This window comes from Balaenoptera borealis (assembly GCF_965194805.1).
Source record: "Balaenoptera borealis genome assembly, chromosome: X".
NCBI classification, from domain to species: Eukaryota; Metazoa; Chordata; class Mammalia; order Artiodactyla; family Balaenopteridae; genus Balaenoptera; species Balaenoptera borealis.
Window position 1 is genome coordinate 97,099,808 of NC_138881.1, and position 21,423 is coordinate 97,121,230.

At 38.7% G+C, this 21,423-nt stretch overlaps 1 pseudogene across 1 annotated transcript; it reads left to right on the top strand.

Moving 5' to 3' along the window:
• Positions 1 to 3,701: 3,701 nt before the first annotated feature.
• Positions 3,702 to 11,238, top strand: LOC309620703 (cell division cycle-associated protein 4 pseudogene; annotated as a pseudogene). Its single transcript has one exon. The product of its transcript is annotated as a cell division cycle-associated protein 4 pseudogene (transcript).
• Positions 11,239 to 21,423: the final 10,185 nt, after the last annotated feature.

Consider the following 21,423-nt stretch of genomic DNA (forward strand, 5'->3'; position numbering starts at 1 on the left):
TTTAAAACATTGAATATACTACTGTCAGTGGATATCTCCTTCCTCCTGCATGTGTATTGATACCAACCTCTTTTCCTACTTTTATTCCCCATCAAGCTACCACATACCTTCATTTACTATAAGCTAACAAAACTATATAAAGAAAACAGCAAATTAAATTTGAGCAAATCAAAACCATCTAAAAAAGTGATCTTAAAAATGAAGATAATACATGATAAGAAAATGTTATCAGAGGAAAATATAGCAAGTGTGGTATGTATATCTATAAGTCTCCTGTTGACTCAAATTTAAGTATTGGATAAAAGCTTTTACTCTCAGCAAAGAATGGATAGAAAAATCCTGAGTTGATCCTAGTGGGGAGGATTCCTGCCATTGGAAGGGCAGAGGAGATGGCTTTAGAGTGGTACAGAGGAAGGATGTAGCTTGATCAACACAGAGAAGAGTCACACAAAACAAGTGATCACTCGGTTGTAGAGAACAAGAGAGTATTCTTCACAGCTTTGAGAAGGAAAAAGAACTAGAAGGGTATGATAGAGGCAGAAACTCTAGAAATCACTATATAATTTTTTTTGCTGAAATAGAAAGATATACATAAAATGGTCAATTTAGTTTAAAAAGTAATAGATGAAAAGGAACTTGGCAGCATTAAAGAAAATTGTATATTAAGGTGTTCTTTTCTTAATTCTCATTTAATTCTGCATGAGGGTGCTTTTCCTAAAAAGCCTTTTGCACCTTGGGTACATCCTTTAATGCCCTGGTACATGGTGAGGAAAGGAATGAAGAGGTCAATATGTTTTTATAGCTAAGAAAATTACTGTTTATCAGTAACCATAGGATTTAATAACTACTGATGCTTATCAAAAGTAAGTTATGTCAGGTAGGTTTCAGAATCAAGTGTGCAAAGGAACACTAGAGGACAAAGGAGAAAATGTCCATTTTGTGGTTGACAGAGATAATACTGATAACAGTGAAAAAAAATGGTTCCACAAAAAGGCTTAACATATTTGAAAGTAAAACCATTCTGATAGAAGAGGAGAGACAGGATGTGAAATTTACATCATGCCATGCCCCACCTAAAACCCTTCAGTGGTTCCCCATACAGGGCTGTGCATGATTCGGCCCTTGCCTACCTCTCTATATTTCATGTCTTGCTAGTCTTCCTCCTCCCTCTCAATACTCTAGCCATGGTGAACAACAGTACCTTTGCACAAGTTGCTGTCTCCTTTTGCCTCTCTCCCTCCTCCAACTCAAATGCTGAACACTTATTCTTCAGATCTCAGTTAACCACAGGCTGGATTTGATTTGCTTCCCATTATACCATCAGGATAGGTAGATAACATACATATTAATTACATATAATATGCATAGATATATTAATCAGATATAAGGGATAAATTAACAAATACCCCATTTTCTCAAATAGAAAACTTGTTTTTGAAGAAACAACACCTTAATCTAATAGAATGATACCACAGTAAGGTTAGGAAGAAAATATACTTAAAATAACTATCATTCTGCTCTTCTTGGAATTTTCATCAAATGTTCTTGTCATTCCACAAAAAAAAAAAAAAAAAAATACTGCAGCGATTGAGAGGTTGGTGGTTGGGGGTTAGTAGGTATAGTTCCATATTCAAGCTCCTCTACAAAGTACATGGTAATGATGTGACTGATTCAAATGCTTTGGGGGTTGCCACTTTGGAATAAGCAGCAGCAGAATATATGCAGTGCAACTTTTTTCACTTTTATGTGCTGAAGATAAATGATTCAGAGTTCCCCACCACTGATTGGGGCATGTTTTATTGTTATGTACTTAATGCGAACAGACCATTTCAACCTCTTTACACAGAACTGGCCCTGGAGATTTGCAAAACTTTCAATTCGTAGCAGATAGTTTAATATAAAATCATTTCTTGAACAAAACAAGTGCCAAACATTGTGCTAAAAACTTTTCGAGGACGGTATGAGATAGATTAGATAGATATATGATAGGTAGATATTTATATATCTCTATATCTATATATGCTCTGTCCATTTTATCCACCTTTTCTCTGCAGTGTATGTCATATGGTGGTTCTCAGTATTTGTTAAATGAATGAATGAAAAGTGATTTTCATTTCATAAAAGTCAGGAACCTATGGATTTAAAAACTTGCCCAAGATCACTCAGCTAGTAAGTGGTGAACTAGATTCATATTTGACACTCAAAATGTTCTGGATTTTTTCCAGAACACTTCACTATACACTGCCTTCCTATTATGTAGTCATTAGGTAACAAATAATAACTTGTTTATTGTCTTATTCAATATATAAAATCCATTTCATTTAAAGTATTTTATATATCTTAAAATTATCAGATTTGTTTTGCATATCATTACTACTTCATTATAATTATTCCTTAGACATTTTAACCAGATAGCATATAATATATTATAATTTACTGTTCAGGAGACAAGTCAAATGAGTCAATTATAAGCTTTAATTTGTCTCTAAAAACACTTTTATTGACATCAAAATAAGTTTATGAATATATGACTGGAGTCAGTGCCCTGTACAAACAGAAAGATGGCTACTTTGACTCCTCACACCCTCTGCACAGGGGAATATAATCAAATGCACAATTAATCCACATATATCATTCACTAAATCATATCTTTGTTTCACTTAAGGTACTTGTTAATGCTAGGTAAGTAAAGGTTAAACAGCTACACTGACTACCATTGTTGAATCTGATTCTGTTGCTCAAAACAAACAACTAATGAGCAATTTTTACATATGTGCCAGGCACTGACTCTACTTGGCACTTTGCATCCCTCAGCATTTTAATTTTCATAGCAAAATCTAAAGAAGTAGTTATTATTATTATCTCTAATTTTACAGATTAGGAGATTTAGACTCAGAGAGGTTAAGTGATTTGCTCAAGGTTAAACAACTAAATTGTTGAATCAAACTAGAATTTAGTAAAATCCTTTGTGGACACATGAAAATATATGTATATTTAAAAATAGCCACACTCACATCAGAAACTGAGTTCAGTTTCAGAGGCCAGATCAAGAAAAAAATTATAAAGCTGGTTTCAATACCTTAATATTATTTGCTCATTTTTAGACTCAGTTATTTTTACTATTTAAATTTTGCTCTAATCAAGGGCTTTAGTTAATTACCCTTTAATCTATTTGTTCTTGATAATTGCAGCAGTGTTTTTGTTTATTTGTTTTGTTTCATAAGGCCAGGGTGACCAGACTATCTGGGAGATAGCTGACTTTTTTTATACTCAGCTGGAAGAATACAAGTATACAAGTTCTGGATATACAAATAGCATCATTACCATACATTTTTAAAGTATAACAGAGAAAATATACTGAACTATATTAATTGAAACTGACCTATCATTTTACAGTAGAAGTCAAGATCAGATTTTGGCACAGATTCATCAAAAGCTTTTCTATTGATGACAGGATTCTGGACTCTTAGTGAAAATCTATTCAATTTTCACTTATGCCTGAGATTCATCCTGGAAGGTAGGAAATGTTTTAATTGGTTTTGTCTTAATAGGATTTTTTTCCCTATCAAGATGTTTACAAACACTTAAAAGATACTTTTAAAAATTATACCGGAGGCCCCTCCCCGGCGGCCCCTCCCTCGGCGCAGATGTCTGAGTAGGGGGAACCCTCACAGGTCACCTTCTGAGATCATCGTGACCCCACCCACCGACACAGCCTCTGGGTGACTGGGCACTGCCCATGGGCTGCTCCCTTCCATAGATGGCAGGATGTTTGCTCGAGGGCTGAAGAGGAAGCGCGCGGAGGACGAGGAGGCCGCGCCCGCCTACAGCCTGCAGCGCCAGTCCCTCCTGGACATGTCGCTGGTCAAGCTCCAGCTGTGCCACATGCTGGTGGAGCCCAACCTGTGCCGTTCAGTTCTCATCACCAACACGGACCTGCAGATTCAAGAGGAGATGACCCAGGATGGGAGATGGTGCGTGCCAGTGCCCCAGACCGCGGGGCGGGCGTCGCGCGACCTCCTAGTATCCACGGAGATCCTGTGCTGCTGCGCGTGGGAGGGGGTGCACCCGGCCCCTGACCCCGGAGACCTGGCCTCTGAGTTCCAAGTGGTCCCGGCGGTACAGGCTCCCGGAGGCTCTCCGGGTGGCGTCTGGGGCAGGGACGGTCCTCGAGAAAACAGCGGAAGCTTTCATAAGTCGCTCGATCAGATATTTGAAACACTGGAGAGTCGAAGCCCCGGTGCAGTAGAGGAGCTGTTTTCCGACGTGGACGGCTCGTACTACGACCTGGACGCCGTGCTGACTGGCATGCTGGGCGGTGCCAAGTTGAGCCAGGACGGGCTGGACCTTGTGGTGGAGATCCTGGTGGAGACCTGAGCCGCGACTGGGGCACATAGCAGATGTGTTTGTGAGGCCGACGAAAACAGCCGGCGCACTGGGGGTGTGAGTGCCCGCTACCCTGCAGCCGGGGCTGGCCTTTGGTTTGTCTGAGATTAGGAGAACGACCCAGAACAGCATCTGGCCCGCTCCCCTCTCTATCCCTCCCTCCCCGCTGGGAGGCTTTTCCGCAGCCGGTCATCGCGCCTGCCCTGGGCCCTTGTCTGTGTCCTGCTACAGCCCCGCCAGAGGATGCCAGCGCCCTTCCTCATCCAGCCTCATCCAACTTTAGACAGGTGAATTTTCTAAAGTTAAGTTTTATATGTTTTGGGCAATATTTTGTCTTAAGATATATTTTTTAAATTTTATAATTTTATCATTTTTGATTTTTTAAGCTATTTTCTTAAAAATATATTTTGTCTATAAATAGCCTCTGCTGCTACATTAGAAACTTTTATAACCTAAACAGTTGCAGTTGGTGTATTTCATTTTTTTTTAAGGTTTAACAAACACTGTTCTTTTTCCAACAAGCATCACTGCCCTGAGTCTGCAGTGTCCACACATGGTGATTTCCACTTTAGACTCGGGTGTGAGCCTTGCCCATATGCACTGCTGCAGTCAGAGCGAGGTCAGAGTTGAAGGCCTTGCACGGCGGTGCCTTTACCAGATCTGCTGTGCGAGCCACGTCTCCGTTAGACTTCAGTGTAGATTTTGGAGGGTTTTATTTATGCCCATTTATGTACGTGTCTTCAGAGCCGAAGGTCAGGTACGGTCTACCTGGAGATCATGCACGCCCTGAGGTGCCTTGGCCGGTGCCTCCAGAGGGTCTGAGACTCAGGGCCCCTCTTGTGTGGGTTCCCCAGCACAGCTGACCTTCCTCCCGAAGATGCTGCCCTCTGCGTGCCCCTGCCTGGCTGGGCTGCTGGACCCAGGTCAGCTGGGCCCATGTGCCAGCGTGTTTGGGGAAGGCGTGTGTCAGTGCACCACTGGATTGGAGAACGTTGGCATACATTTAAGCCTAGGATTAAAGAAATCTGTACACATGTCATTTATGGGCCCTCAATCTTGAGGGTCGTTGACAGTGGGGTTAGCTGGGTGGTGTGTGTGCCTTGTGATCCTGCCGCAGGCACTGAGTCTGCCCACAACTTTTAGATCTTTTTCACTTGTTTACAACTAAGACTGTACTCTCTCCCACCCCCACCCCACGTTTCCCATTTCTCATGCTTTTTCTTCCTTCTCCAGCCCTTAGCCAAAAGGGTTGTTTTCTTTTGCGCCTATGCTATTCTTAATATCAGTGGTGTGCACCTCATTTTATTAAAAAATTATCCTACCAAAAAAATTATACTGGAAGGAAATAAAGTGATTAACATTGAATTGAGAAATATTATATTACCTGATTTTTCAGATACCTATAGTGTGTCCAGTCATTTGGACTTTAAGAATTCTGGAGGTGGATTTTGCTCTGATACTTAATATATCTACAACCTTGGCCAAGTTCTACTTGATAAGCCTCAGTTTCCTCATGTGAAAAAAATAGATAATTTTTAAAATCTGTATTACAAGGCAGTTTTGAGAGTTAGTGATTATGTATGGAGCTTAGCATAGTGCTTCACCCACAATAGTAAGCAATCTAAATTTTAATTACTCTCATTAGTGTAGACACAAGATATCTGTAAATCCATTTAGTTCCATTGTGTGTGGGTGTCTGTGTGTGTACACGTATGTCTCAGTTTTGTCAAACTCCTTACACAGGAGTTTCTTCTCCTTTAGATGACCATTTAATAATATAATTGTTACCAAACTGAACTGAGGTCCACTCGCCTAACATTCAGCAAAGCCTATCTACTGACACTGGGTTGTGGTGAAGGAAAATACAGCAGTTATTGCAGGGCACCAAGCAAGGTGAATGCGCAGCAAATACTCTAAAAACCCAAACTCCCTGATGGCTTCCAAGGAAGGGTTTTTAAAGGTAACGTTAGGGATGAGGGTTGCAGTGTACATGATCAGCTTGTGGACCTTCTTCTGATTGGATGGAGGTCAAAGTGATGTTTCAAGAATCTTAATCTAGGGACTTTCAAGATGGCGGAGGAGTAAGACATAGAGATCACCTTCCTCCCCACCAATACATCAAAAATACATCTACATGTGGAATAACTCCTACATAACACCTACTGAATGCTGGCAGAAGACCTTAGGCTTCCCAAAAGGCAAGAAAATCCCCATGTACCTGGGTAGGGCAAAAGAAAAAAGAAAAAACAGAGACAAAAGAATAGGGACGGGACCTGCACGTCTGGGAGGGAGCTGTGAAGGAGGAAAAGTTTACACACACTAGGAAGCCCCTTCACTGGTGGAGATGGGGGTTAGGCGGCGGGGGGGGAAGCTTCAGAGCCATGAAGGAGAGCCCAGCAACAGGGGTGCAGAGGGCAAAGCAGAAAGATTCCTGCACAGAGGATCGGTGCTGACCAGCACTCACCAGCCCGAGAGGCTTGTCTGTTCACCTGTTGGGGCAGGTGGGGCCTGGAAGCTGAGGCTCGGGCTTCGCAGGTCAGATCCCAGGGAGAGGACTGGGGTTAGCTGCGTGAAGAGAGCCTGAGGGGGCTAGTGCACCACAGCTAGCCAGGAAGGAGTCTGGGAAAAAGTCTGGACCTGCTGAAAAGGCAAGACACCACTGTTTCGGGGTGCGTGAGGAGAAGGGATTCCTTCCCCATGTGCCCACAGAAGGCAGAGCACCACCCAAGCAAGCTCCAGAGACAGACGTGAGCCACGGCTATCAGCTCAGACCCCAGAGACAGACATGAAATGGTAATGCTGCTGCTGCTGCCACCAAGAATAAAGTATGCAACCACAGGTCATTATCCACAGCACCCCCCTCCACACCGGGAGCCTGTGCAGCGGCCACTGCCAGGGTCCCATGATCCAGTGACAAGTTCCCCAGGAGAACACACGGCATGCCTCAGGCTGTTGCAACGTCACACTGGCTTCTGCCACTGCTTGCCCCGCATTACAGTTATGACTACCGTACCTCTCCCTCCCCATGGCCTCAGTGAGCAAGAACACCCTAATCATCCACTGCTTTAACCCCTTCCTGTCTGGGCGGGGAACAGACACTTGAGGACAACCTACACGCAGAGGTGGGGCCAAAACCAAAGCTGAACCCCAGGAGCTGTGAGAACAAAGAAGAGAAAGGGCAATCTCTCCCAGCAGCCTCAGGAGCAGCGGATTAAAGCTCCACAATCAACTTGATGTACCCTGCATCTGAGAAATACCTGAATACACAACGAAATATCCCAAAATTGAGGCGGTGGACTTTGAGAGCAACTGTAGACTGAGGGTTTGCTGTCTGTGACAGATTTGTTTCTGATTTTTATGTTTATATTAGTTTAGTTTTTAGCACTTGTTATCACCAGTGGATTTGTTTACTGGTTTGGTTGCTCTCTTCATTTTTTATTATTTTTTCAAATTTTAATAACTTATTTTTATGTATTTATTTATTTATCTTTTTTTCTTCTCCCTTTTCTTTGGAGCCATGTGGCTGACAGGGTCTTGGTGCTCTGGCCTGGTATCAGGCCAGACCCTCCGAGGTGGGAGAGCTGAGTTCAGGACATTGGACGACCAGAGACCTCCCAGCCCCAAGTAATATCAGTCAGTAAGAGCTCTCCCAGAGATATCCGTCCCAGCTCTAAGATGCAGCTCCACCCAATGGCCAACAAGTTCCAGTGCTGGACACCCCATGCTAAACAGCTAGCAAGACAGGAACACAACCCCACCCATTAGCAGAGAGGATGCCTAAAATCATACTAAGTACACAGGCACCCCAAAACACACCACCAGATGCGGCCCTGCCCACCAGAAAGAGAAGATCCAGGCCCACCCACCAGAACACAGCCACCAGTTCCCTCCACCAGAAAGCCTACACAAGCCACTGAACCAACCTCACCCACTGGGAGCAGACACCAAAAACAACGGGAGCTACAAACCTGCAGGCTGCGAAAAGGAGACACCTAACACAGTAAGATAACAACATGAAAAGACAGAGAACTATGCAGTAGATGAAGGAGCAAGGTAAAAACCCACCAGACCAAATAAATGAAGAGCAAATAGGCAGCCTACCTGAAAAAGAATTCAGAGTGATAATAGTAAAGATGATCCAAAAGCATGGAAATAGAATGGAGAAAATACAAGACATGTTTAACAAGGACCTAGAAGAACTAAACAGCAAGCAAACAATGATGAACAACACAGTACATGAAATTAAAATGTCTCTAGAAGGAATCAATAGCAGAATAACTGAGGCAGAAGAACGGATAAGTGACCTGGAAGACAAAATAGTGGAAATATCTACTGCAGAGCAGAAAAAAGAAAAAAGAATGAAAAGAAATGAGGAAAATCTCAGAGACTTCTGGGACAATATTAAACACACCAAGAGTCGAATTATAGGGGTCCCAGAAGAAGAAGAGAAAAAGAAAGGGTCTGAGAAAATATTTGAAGAGATTATAGTTGAAAACTTCCCTAAAATGGGAAAGGAAATAGTCAATCAAATCCAGGAAGCGCAGAGTCCCATACAGTATAAATCCAAGGAGAAACATGCCAAGACACATATTAATCAAACTAACAAAAATTAAATACAAAGAAAAGATATTAAAAGCAGCAAGGGAAAAGCACCAAATAACATACAGGGACTCCCCATAAGGTTAACAGCTGAACTTTCATCAGAAACTCTGCAAGCCAGAAGGGACTGGCAGGACACATTTAAAGTGATGAAAGGGAAAAACCTACAACAAAGATTATTCTACCCAGCAAAGATCTCATTCAGATTCGATGGAGAAACTAAAACGTTTACAAACAAGCAAAATTTAAGAGAGTTCAGCACCACCAAACCAGCTTTACAACAAATGCTAAAGGAACTTATCTAGGCAGGAAACACAAGGAAAAGACCTACAATAACAAACCCAAAACAGTTAAGAAAATCATAATAGGAATATACATATTGATAATTTACTTAAATGTAAATGGATCAAATGCTGCAACCAAAAGACATAGACTGGCTGAAAGGATACAAGAACAAGACCCATATATATGCTGTCTACAAGAGACACACTTCAGACCTAGGGAAACATACAGACTGAAAGTGAAGGGATGGAAAAAGATAATCCATGCAAATGGAAATCAAAAGAAAACTGGAGTAGCAATTCTCATATCAGAAAAAATAGACTTTAAAATAAAGACTAGGGGCTTCCCTGGTGGCGCAGTGGTTAAGAATCTGCCTGCCAATGTGGGGGACACGGGTTCGAGCCCTGGTCTGGGAAGATCCCACATGCCGCAGAGCAACTAAGCCCGTGAGCTACAACTACTGAGCCTGTGCGTCTGGAGCCTGTGCTCCGCAACGGGAGAGGCCGCGACAGTGAGAGGCCCGCACACCGTGATGAAGAGTGGCCCCCACTCGCCGCAACTGGAGAAAGCCCTTGCACAGAAATGAAGACCCAACACAGCCAAAGATAAATAAATAAATAAATAATTTTTTTTAAAAAAATAAAGATTATTACAAGAGACAAAAAAGGACACTACATAATGATCAGGGGATATTTCCAGGAAGAAGATATAACAATTGTAAATATTTATGCACCCAACATAGGAGCACCTCAATACATAAGGCAAATGATCACAGCCATAAAAGGGGAAATTGACAGTAACACAATCATAGTTGGGGACTTTAACATCTCACTTTCACCAATGGACAGATCATCCAAAATGAAAATAAATAAGGAAATACAAGCTTTAAATGAAATATTACACAAAATGGACTTAACTGATATTTATAGGACATTCTATCCAAAAACAACAGAATACACTTTCTTCTCAAGTGCTCATGGAACATTCTCCAGCACAGATCATATCTTGAGTGACAAATCAAGCCTTAGTAAATTTAAGAAAATTTAAATCATATCAAGTATGTTTTCTGACCACAACGCTATGAGAGTAGATATCAATTACAGAAAAAAATCTGTAAAAACTACAAACACGTGGAGGCTAAACAATATACTACTAAATAACCAAGAGATCACTGAAGAAATCAAAGAGGAAATCAAAAAAATCCTACAAACAAGTGACAATGAAAACACGATGACCCAAAACCTATGGGATGCAGCAAAAGCAGTTCTAAGGGGGAAGTTTATAGCAATATAATCCTACCTCAAGAAACAAGAAACATCTCAAATAAACAACCTAACCTTACACCTAAAGCAATTAGAGAAAGAAGAACAAAAAATCCCCAAAGTTAGCAGAAGGAAAGAAATCATAAAGATCAGACCCGAAATAAATGAAAAAGAAATGAAGAAAACAATAGCAAAGAGCAATAAAACTAAAAGGTGGTTCTTTAAGAAGATACACAAAATTGATAAACCATTAGCCAGACTCATCAAGAAAAAAAGCAAGAAGACTCAAATCAACTGAATTAGAAATGAAAAAGGAGAAGTAACAACTGACGCTGTGGAAATACAAAGGATCACGAGAGATTACTGCAAGAAACTATATGCCAATAAAATGGACAACCTGGAAGAAATGGGCAAATTCATACAAAAGCAAAACCTTTCGAGACTGAACCAGGAAGAAATAGAAAATATAAACAGACCAATCACAAGCACTGAAATTGAAACTGTAAATAAAAATCTTCCAGCAAACAAAAGGCCAGGATCAGATGGCTTCACAGGTGAATTCTATCAAACGTTTAGAGAAGAGATAACACCTATCCTGCTCAAACTCTTCCAAAATATAGTAGAGGGGGGAACTCGTTCTACGAGGCCACCATCACCCTGGTACCAAAACCAGACAAAGATGTCACAAAGAAAGAAAACTACAGGCCAATGTCACTGATGAACATAGATGCAAAAATCCTCAACAAAATACTAGCAAACAGAATCCAACAGCACATTAAAAGGATCATACTCCATGATCAAGTGGGGTTTATCCCAGGAATGCAAGGATTCTTTAATATACACAAATCAATCAAAGTGATACACCATATTAACAAATTGAAGGATAAAAACCATATGATAATCTCAATAGATGCAGAAAAAGCTTTTGACCAAATTCAAGACCGATTTATGATAAAAACTCTCCAGAAAGTAGGCATAGAGGGAATTTACCTCACATAATAAAGGCCATATATGACAAACCCACAGCCAACATTGTTCTCAATGGTGAAAAACTGAAACCATTGCCTTTAAGATCAGGAACAAAACAAGGCTGCCCACTCTTACCACTATTATTCAACATAGTTTTGGAGGTTTTAGTCACAGCACTCAGAGAAGAAAAAGAAATAAAAGGAATCTAAATTGGAAAAGAGGAAGTAAAACTGTCACTGTTTGCAGATGACATGATACTATACATAGAGAATCGTAAAGACACTACCAGAAAACTACTAGAGCTAATCAATGAATTTGGTAAAGTAGCAGGATACAAAATGAATGCACAGAAATCTCTTGCATTCCTAAACACTAATGATAAAAAATCTGAAAGAGAAATTAAGGAAAAACTCCCATTTACCATTGCAACAAAAAGAATAAAATACCTAGGAATAAACCTACCCAAGGAGACAAAAGACCTTTATGCAGAAAGCTATAAGATACTGATGAAAGAAATTAAAGATGATACAAACAGATGGAGAGATATACCATGTTCTTGGATTGGAAGAATCAACATTGTGAAAATGACTATACTACCCAAAGGATTCTACAGATTCAATGCAATCGCTATCAAAATACCAATGGCATTTTTCACAAAACTAGAACAATAAATTCTACAATTTGAATGGAAACACAAAAGACCCCGAATAGCTAAAACAATCTTGAGAAAGAAAAACGGAGCTGGAGGAATCAGGCTCCCGGACTTCAGACTATACTACAAAACTACAGTCATCAAGACAGTATGGTATGGGCACAAAAACAGAAATATAGATCAATGGAACAGGATAAAAAGCCCAGAGATAAACCCACACACATACGGTCACCTTATCTTTGATAAAGGAGGCAAGCATATACAGTGGAGAAAAGACAGCCTCTTCAATAAGTGGTGCTGGGAAAACTGGACAGCTACATGTAAAAGAATGAAATTAGAACACTCCCTAACACCATACACAAAAATAAATTCAAAATGGATTAAAGACCTAAATGTAAGGCCAGACACCATCAAACTCTTAGAGGAAAACATAGGCAGAACACTCTATGATATAAATCACAGCAAGATCCTTTTTGACCCCCTCCTAGAGTAATGAGAATAAAAACAGAAATAAACAAATGGGACCTAATGAAACTTAAAAGCTTTTACACATTAAAGGAAACCATAAACAAAACGAAAACACAACCCTCAGAACGGGTGAAAGTATTCGCAAATGAAGCAACTGACAAAGAATTAATCTCCAAAATATACAAAGAGCTCATGCAGCTCAATATCAAAAAATCAACCCAGTCCAAAATTGGGCAGAAGACCTAATAGACATTTCTCCAAAGAAGATATACAGATTGCCAACAAACACATGAAAGGATGCTCAACATCACTAATCATTAGAGAAATGCAAATCAAAAGTACAGTGAGGTATCGCCTCACACCATTCAGAATGGCCACTCTCAAAAAATCTACAAACAATAAATGCTGGAGAGGGTGTGGAGAAAAGGGAACCCTCTTGCACTGTTGGTGGGAATGTAAATTGATACAGCCACTATGGAGAACACTATGGAGGTTCTTTAGAAAACTAAAAATAGAACTAACATATGACCCAGCAATCCCACTACTGGGCATATACCCTGAGAAAACCATAATTCAAAAAGAGACATGTACCATAATGTTCATTGCAGCACTATTTACAATAGCCAGGACACTGAAGCAATCTAAGTGTCCAATGACAGATGAATGGATAAAGAAGCTGTGGCACATATATACAATGGAATATTACTCAGCCGTAAAAAGAAACGAAACTGAGCTATTTGTAATGAGGTGGATGGACCTAGAGTCTGTCATACAGAGTGAAGTAAGTCAGAAAGAGTAAAAGGAATACCATACGCTAACACATATATATGGAATCTAAAAAAAAAAAAAACAAATGTTTCTGATGAACCGAGGGGCAGGACAGGAATAAAGACGCAGACATAGAGAATGGACTTGAGGACACAGGGAGGGGGAAGGGTAAGCTGGGACGAAGTGAGAGAGTGGCATGGACATATATACACTACCAAATGTAAAATAGATAGCTAGTGGGAAGCAGCCACATAGCACAGGGAGACCAGCTCGGTGCTTTGTGACCACCTAGAGGGGTGGGATAGGGAGGGTGGGAGGGAGGGAGACGCAAGAGGGAGAGGATGTGGGGATATATGTATACATATAGCTGATTCACTTTGTTATACAGTAGAAACTAACACAACATTGTAAAGCGATTATATTCCAATAAAGATGTTAAAAAAAAAGAACTTTTCCTCAACTTTTTGGTTCCAGTCAGTCTGGGATCTACATGCTTGTGGTCATCATGTAGACACCATGCTCCACCTAGGTGGGGGTCTTATTTCCTACAGAACAACTCAAATATATGCATTAGATTGTTGTGTATATCCCTTCAGTAGGAACTAGGGGTCCTGTAATTCTCTTTTGTCACTGAACTATTGTTTAAACTACCATTACTTTTCTTGCTTGACTGCTTTTCCTTTGTTTCTGCATTACTCACTTCTCTAATTAGTAACACCTGAGTGTGCTCTTTGGCACTTGAGAAAGGCCTAGAAGACTAATGTCTTTTTTTAAAGCAAGAAGTGGGGAACACAGAAGGGCTTTTGTACCCAGGAAGGCCCTACAGATTCCTGCTCAGTTTCAATCCCCCCTTTTGATACTCCCCAGTTCTGAGGGGAATAGGGGTGAGACAATAAAAGGAATAAAGTTTTGGATAGAGAGGTAAATCATAAACTCTTCAGGGAAACTCAGTATTAGAAGGACTTGGTTTCATAATCACTAAATCAGTTAGCTTTTACTGTCTAGCAAGCAACCTCAAGATCCCATTTGCAAACAACAAGCACTTATTGTTGGTGTATCTGAGATTGCGCTAGGCCATTCTGCTTATCTTGTCTGGGTTTGCTCACATGTCTGTGCGTTAGCTGGCTGGTCTGCTGTCTCAGCTTGGGTAGATAGGGTGACTCAGCTCTGCTCCACATGTCTCTTTTCCTCTAATTTATGGGTTGGTGGGCTAAATTCAGCCTACCACCTGTTTTTATAACTAAAGTTTTATTGGATCACAGACCTGCCCATTTGTTTACATACTGTGTATGGCTGCTTTTGCACAACAAAAGCAGTGTGAAGTAGTTGCAACAGAACTATATGGCCTGCAAAACCTAAAATATTTATTATCTGTTACTTTACAGAAAAAGTTTGCCTACCCTTGTTCTAAAAGGCCAGCCCTGGCAGTTCTCCTGGTGATGACAATGATAGAAAAGCATGGGCACCAACTCATGTGCCTATTTTGAGCCTCTGTGTCACATGTGCTAATATTCAATTAGCCAAAGCAAGTCACATGCTTGAGTCCAGGGGCAAGGGGCAAAGAGTAAAGAGTGGTAAAGAGTGTGGAAGCAGGAAGGATAAAATGACTGAGGCCAATAATGCAATCTACAATTCATTTTCATAATCTTTCTTTTTGAAGAATAGTCACATGTGTGTACTTGTTTAGAACTTGCTACTTTCTCTTCCAGCAACTCTTTTAATACATAAAGGACCAATGATCTACCCCAGGGGTCAGCAAACTTTTTCCATAAGGGGCTAGATATTAAATATTTTTGGCTTTGTTGGACACGATCTCCTTCACAACTACTCAAATCTGTTGTTGTCACATAAAGTGGCCATAGACAATATGTAAACAAATGAGTTTGGCTGTGTTCCAATGAAACTTTATTCACAAAACAGGCCATAGTTTGCCTGTTCCTAATCTACCACATATAGAAAATAAGAAAACTAAGACACAAAGTATTTAGATGACTTTTTCAGGATCACACAACTAAGTAATGATTAAACAAGATGAGAGCTATAGTCATACAGTGGCCAACCCAGAAGATATGTTTTGTTTGGTTCCACATAAAGTTACAAGATTTGACTTGTCTGTCAACATGTAAAAATTGGGAGAATTTATATAAAAATCTGGATGTCCGGGTTTTCTTAAAAATTGGATCCCGTGGAAATACTGGACTCAAATTCCTACAATGCAACAATTGGTAGGAGTCAAGTAACTGCCATCTCATTAGATATACTGTCAGTTCCACCATTTTTTGAGACACTGCATTTGGCCCAGCTCACTCATTTACATTATTTTACTGACCCCTGTGGGCATATAAGTTTACTACCATGGACTTAGAACACAGTCCTTTTAATTTCCCAGTCCTGGGTTTCTTCCACTTGACTACTTCATCTGGTCAAGTCACTCCGATATGGTTAAGTGTTAGGTTTTAAGATTTGTAAGAACTGCTTTCTCTTTGAAGAAGTGTTTCCCTCCTCTATGGATTTCTGGAGATGATGAGACTTTCCAACTTAATTAGTTTAGAATCCATAAAAATGTGTTTCAGAGAAGTAATTTATGATCAAATCTCTTCTTTATTACAATTGAAGGTATAATTTGCAACACCTACTGAGGTGATTTTAAACTTTGGACTGTCTTTAATAAATATTTCTTAGCACCTGAGCTAGAAATATTGGAAAAGAAAGTGAACAAAAAAAGTGATTTAAGGGAAAATGCTCCTTGAACACACTCTTTATTAAAATTTTATGGTCATGAAATGAATTGAGAATTATTTGGCGCCACAAAAGTTGATAGATTCACATTCAGAGATTCTTCATCTTCATTTGAAAATAGGTGAAAGTAATGACATTCTTAGAAAATTCCACCTCATGTATTGAAGTTTGTATAAGACACATCTTTTTGGTAATTAGCTTCCTTTGCTCAAGGGTTCAAATCAACCACCTGATTATGATTAAAGATACTTCATCTTACAAATTTACATCATATAACAAATATCACCAACTAACACCCCCAAACACTTGTAGCTAATCACGTCTCATAGACTAAAGGTCATGCCTATGGAAAAGAGGAAGAGAAAAAGAAAACTAACATTAACTTTTACTACAATGCCATTCAATGTGCTAGGTGCTTTATAGACATTTATCCTCATTTAATCTACAAAGCAATCCAGTGGAATGGGTGCCTTTATTATTCCCAGTTTATAGTAGGGGAAACTGAGGCTCAGAGTACATAAGTAACCTGCCTAAAATCATCTAGTTAAGTGACAAAAGCTGGATTTTTTTAGGCAGGTCTGTCAGACTCCTGTGTAGTAAGCTACATGGGGGTAGCATGGAAGATAACAGTACTGGATCTATCTAGGAGGTAGGAAAACTGGACAGTGTAGTAATAGCTTTCTATTTAGTGAGCTAGCTTGACTAGATCAGAGCAAGGCCCAGTCAAGGCTAAATGCAAGGATCATAGATAAAATAAGCAAAGCTACTATAAGGCTTACAGATTATCAAAAGGCATCTCTTCATGACTATACACAGAATGAAGCTAATGCTGTTGTGCTTATTCTGGCAGTCAAATGAAAAATTCCTGCTTTGGAAGGTTTGTTCACAGAAGTGTTCCGAATTTGCAGAATTATAATAAAAGGCTTTCAAACATTTCATCAATCCATTTTGAGCTACTGTGGCATTCTTTCTGTCAAGGATTTTGAGTGAGTTTATTTGCCTGTGATTATTAAGGCTCTCGTAGAAGCATAAAAAGTAAGCTCTCTTGAAAGAGAATTTAACTCATTAAGTTCTGTTCTGCCTAACCTGCACATTTGCATTGTTTGGTCCTCCCCTCAGAGAAAATTGATGCATACTCCCCTCGTCCTGCAAAACTACTGGCAATTTTGCCAAGAGAAAATTTCTAAGAATGCCTCTTGGCATGGAAGAAAGTGAAGTGTTACATGAAAATAAGTAGAAATAGTTTTCAAAAGAGCTATTTAAGCAGTTGAGTGCAATTTGCAACAGGATTTTGTACACACTGTTGCAAGACTAACTGAGCATGAAGTTGCATGTGCAAAGCATCAGATGTTCAAAAAAGATTTTGTGTCCAGACTGACATTCTGATCACCACCCCTTTTATCTTTGACATAAATGACCCAAACAGTAGACCAATGGCTTTAAGTATGCTTCCTGTTGTGGCAAACTATTCAACATTTATAAGAATTGCTTTGTGAAAAAACTGGAAGGTCACATGATAGGCTAGCCATAACCAAATGATCATGGTCAAATTCTTTATTTTTGTCTTCCTGTTTCTATCTCCATTAGATAGTGGTTATTTTTAATATTTTTGTAACTTTTTTCTATTTTTTTCCTGGTCCTCTCCTGGATGCTTTTATTACATTAGCAATATTAGAATAGTCAAGATTATGCAAGGCAATAAAAGCTTAAGTAAAATAAAGATTTTTATATATGAGCTCTCACACTGCCTAGTTGAGACCATTCTAGATAACTGATACAACCAGTTTTTGGAAAACTGGTTCATGCAACTTGAAATAGGAAGAAAACTCAATTCTTAGTATACCAAAATTAGGATGCTTCGACATTTTTACCTACAGGACATAATTAATAATGTAGAACTTCAGAAATGAAGTTATAAGAAGTATCCATCTATAAAACAAACCACTCTAGCTATTTTGAACAGAAAGATTTTTATTACAGGGAATTTTGTGCTTATGAAATCATTAGAAGGTATAAGTGAGCAAGATTTAGACTGGGAACCAAGAACAACTCCCAGAACAACACAGAATTGTCCCTCCGCAGGAGCTGATATCTACACCACAATCAGCAATCAGGAAAACTAAGACACCATTGTAAAAAGTGTTGCGAAAAAGTACCATGTCACCCGAGTTATGACCTGGAAATCAGAGAGCTACTAACAGAACTGCTGGAGACAGAACCACACAGGGCTCCCCAGATCTATACCAGCAAAATAGATGTTTTATATATGTGTCTCTCCTAACATTTAATGCAGTTATGAATGCAAGTGTTGGGTGAATGCCTCTGGTGGAAACCTGAAAGCTTAGCTACCAAAGGATTTTGGAAATGTAATTTTTAGCTTGCTAGCATCTGCCATTCAGAAGGATAGCCTAAGAGTTGAAATAGATATTGAATAAATCAGTGTACCACATCTGCTGTACCAAAGGGCCTGGAGGAAACCTTATCACAAGTACTAGTTTTAAAAAATAGATTATTTTTAAGAAGGGAGTCAATACCTATAAATCATTTTGGTATAAAAATGATATAATTAAAGTGTATTTCTGGTATATTTATACCCACCCTAAACTGATGTATTTGAGAACTTGATATTTCAAATAATATTGAGCACCTGTAACATTTAAGAAGTTGGGCAAGGGGAGTCAGACATGGTCCCTGTCCTTGAGAAATCCACATTCTAACTTGGAATAGAAGAGCTGGGGACAATTGACAATACAAAATAACATGTGTTAAATACTGATAAAGTGCTGACTGTACTAGAGAGGACTCAGGAAAGGTTTTAGGAAGGATGTGGCAGTTAAACTTGGCCTTACAGAATGAGTGAGGGCAAGCAAAAGCAAATACTTGTAATTTTACAGCAATTTTCAGTTTAAAAAATATGTTTACATATATTTTTTCATTTTACTTTCCCAGCAATTTATAACTAGAGAAATGTTTTCCATATTCCACAGTTTTTTTTAAAAAAATTGAGGTTGAGACCACGTAGCTAGGAAGCAGCAGAGATAGAAAATGAACTCATGTATGTTTCACTCCAATTCTGCTGATCAACCATATCACATTGGCACTCTCAGAGGGATTTAGAAACATAGGAATTCCTATATAGAGAAAGCAGAATGAACAAAATAACACTGGAATAAAAGTTGTTATACCTTAGAAACTGCAAGCAATTGCATTTGGCTGGATTGCAAAGAATATAAAGAAAGTAGAGAGACTAGAGAGAAAAGATGGATTAGGACCAGACAGTAGGTATGTTTGAATATCAGACTAAAGCAATAGACATCTAATTAAATTTTTAGAAGGAAATGATTACTGCAGTGATTTATTAAAAAAAATATCATGCACTAATTTATAGGGTTGAAATGCAGTGTGAAAAAGACTGGAGACTGAAATGGGGGAAATAAGGATCTCATAATTGCCTAGGTGAGAGTAATGAGAGTATAAATTAGTTTGGTAGGACTATGAATCAAGACTTCTATCTCCAGCAATATGATTAATTACATATTTTGACATACAGCCCCAACAATCTCAAAAATGCAGAAATGATGGATCAAACCTAATAAATACCTTTCCAAATCAGTACATAGCTGAGCTCATAGGAAAGCAAGGGAAATTCCCATGGATTAAAACTGAAGACAGCTGTAAAACAAAATGGTACACTGAAGCTAAGCTTACTAGAGCCCTAGAAATATTTGTCAATCTCCTTAAATAAGAGGCTTGTATTTCAATAATCTGCCACGTAGGCATAGGTGACATAGCCTTGGGCCAATACAAGGTAGAGAGTTGCAAAAGAACTTTCTCACCCTCGAAAAACTTGATATAACTAAATACTCAGTGAATGGGTAGAAAACAACTGGGAAAATACATATGGCTCTGAGTAGATAACAGCTTCCTGAGGGTAGTATCCTATCAATAGGCCTGACTATGTCTATATCTGGTCTTCTGGTTTTAAGGTGTAATAGCTATGTGATCCAAGAAAATATAAACTGAGAAATTAACTTAATCCTTGGTTGGCATCTTTCAGAACCTAGTACACATTAACGGAGAAATGGACCCTCAAACCAGGCTTTCCAGGATTTCCACGGGTAAAGTTACATTAAGCATAAATTCACAATCCAAAATCACATATATTATGACCAGGCAGGACACCTCATAGATAGTAGTAACAGTAGTGGCATTATGATTTTTCACTCTGCCTAAACTGAGGAATGAGCTTCAGACTATCAAGGAAATATTGAAGTGCTTGTGAGCATTAAATATATTTAACTACATCACTAAGAATAAATGATGGGAATAAGGATGAATGAATATATGTAAATGATATGGGTTCTAATGATGATATACTGCAACTATCAAAAATCATGGTGAGAAGAAGGAAAAATCAATGGTAAGTAGAATAAGCTGGTTGATTGTCTTATATATATTTTTATTGGGAATATAGGGATATAGCTTTAATTTAGATGATTGGGGAAAGGAAAATGAAAAAAAAAGATTTGTAGCTATTTTCAGTAATGCTTATAGTAACAAACTAACAGAAAGTACCTTAAAAAACAAGATTAAGGATAGTAAGAATATAATGGCAATTATCAGAACAAAAAATAAAATCTTCCTAAAGAGCAACATTAGTATGAGAAAGATCTCATAGAAAAAAACTTTAGCTACAGAGTTTGATAGAGAACAGAACTGACACTAAATATATTACACATAATATAGTCATGACTCACAGATTAAAAGAAAAATACTTTAGATTAACTGAAGAAGCAGAATACAAACCTATACTTTATACAAAGACACATCTAACATACAGAGATTCAAAAGGTTAAAAATAAAAGGACACTTATTTTCATACCAAACAAGCAAATAAAAAGAGAGCAAGAGTCAAGCTCTTAATATCTAACAAGGTAGAATTCAGATTAAAAAGCATTAACACAGACAAAGAAAGATTTTATAATGCTCAGTCTATAATTCATAATGATGTAATCAATATTGTATAGGTAAATATTATCTCTGGTACCCTGGATTATAAAGAATATATCTTTTTTTAAGTGTACATTAAAAATTTATGAAAACTGAATATTTGGTTGTTTTGAAAAATCTCAACTCCAAAAAAGGGAAATATTACAGACATAATTCTCTAACTCCAGTGTGATAAAATTAGAAATTGAACACATTTTTTACAAGATATTTCCACCTAAAATTTTTTTAAAAAGCATGCTAGTGAGCAACCCTTAGGTCAAAGTAGAAATATAAAACAAAAATTGGAGA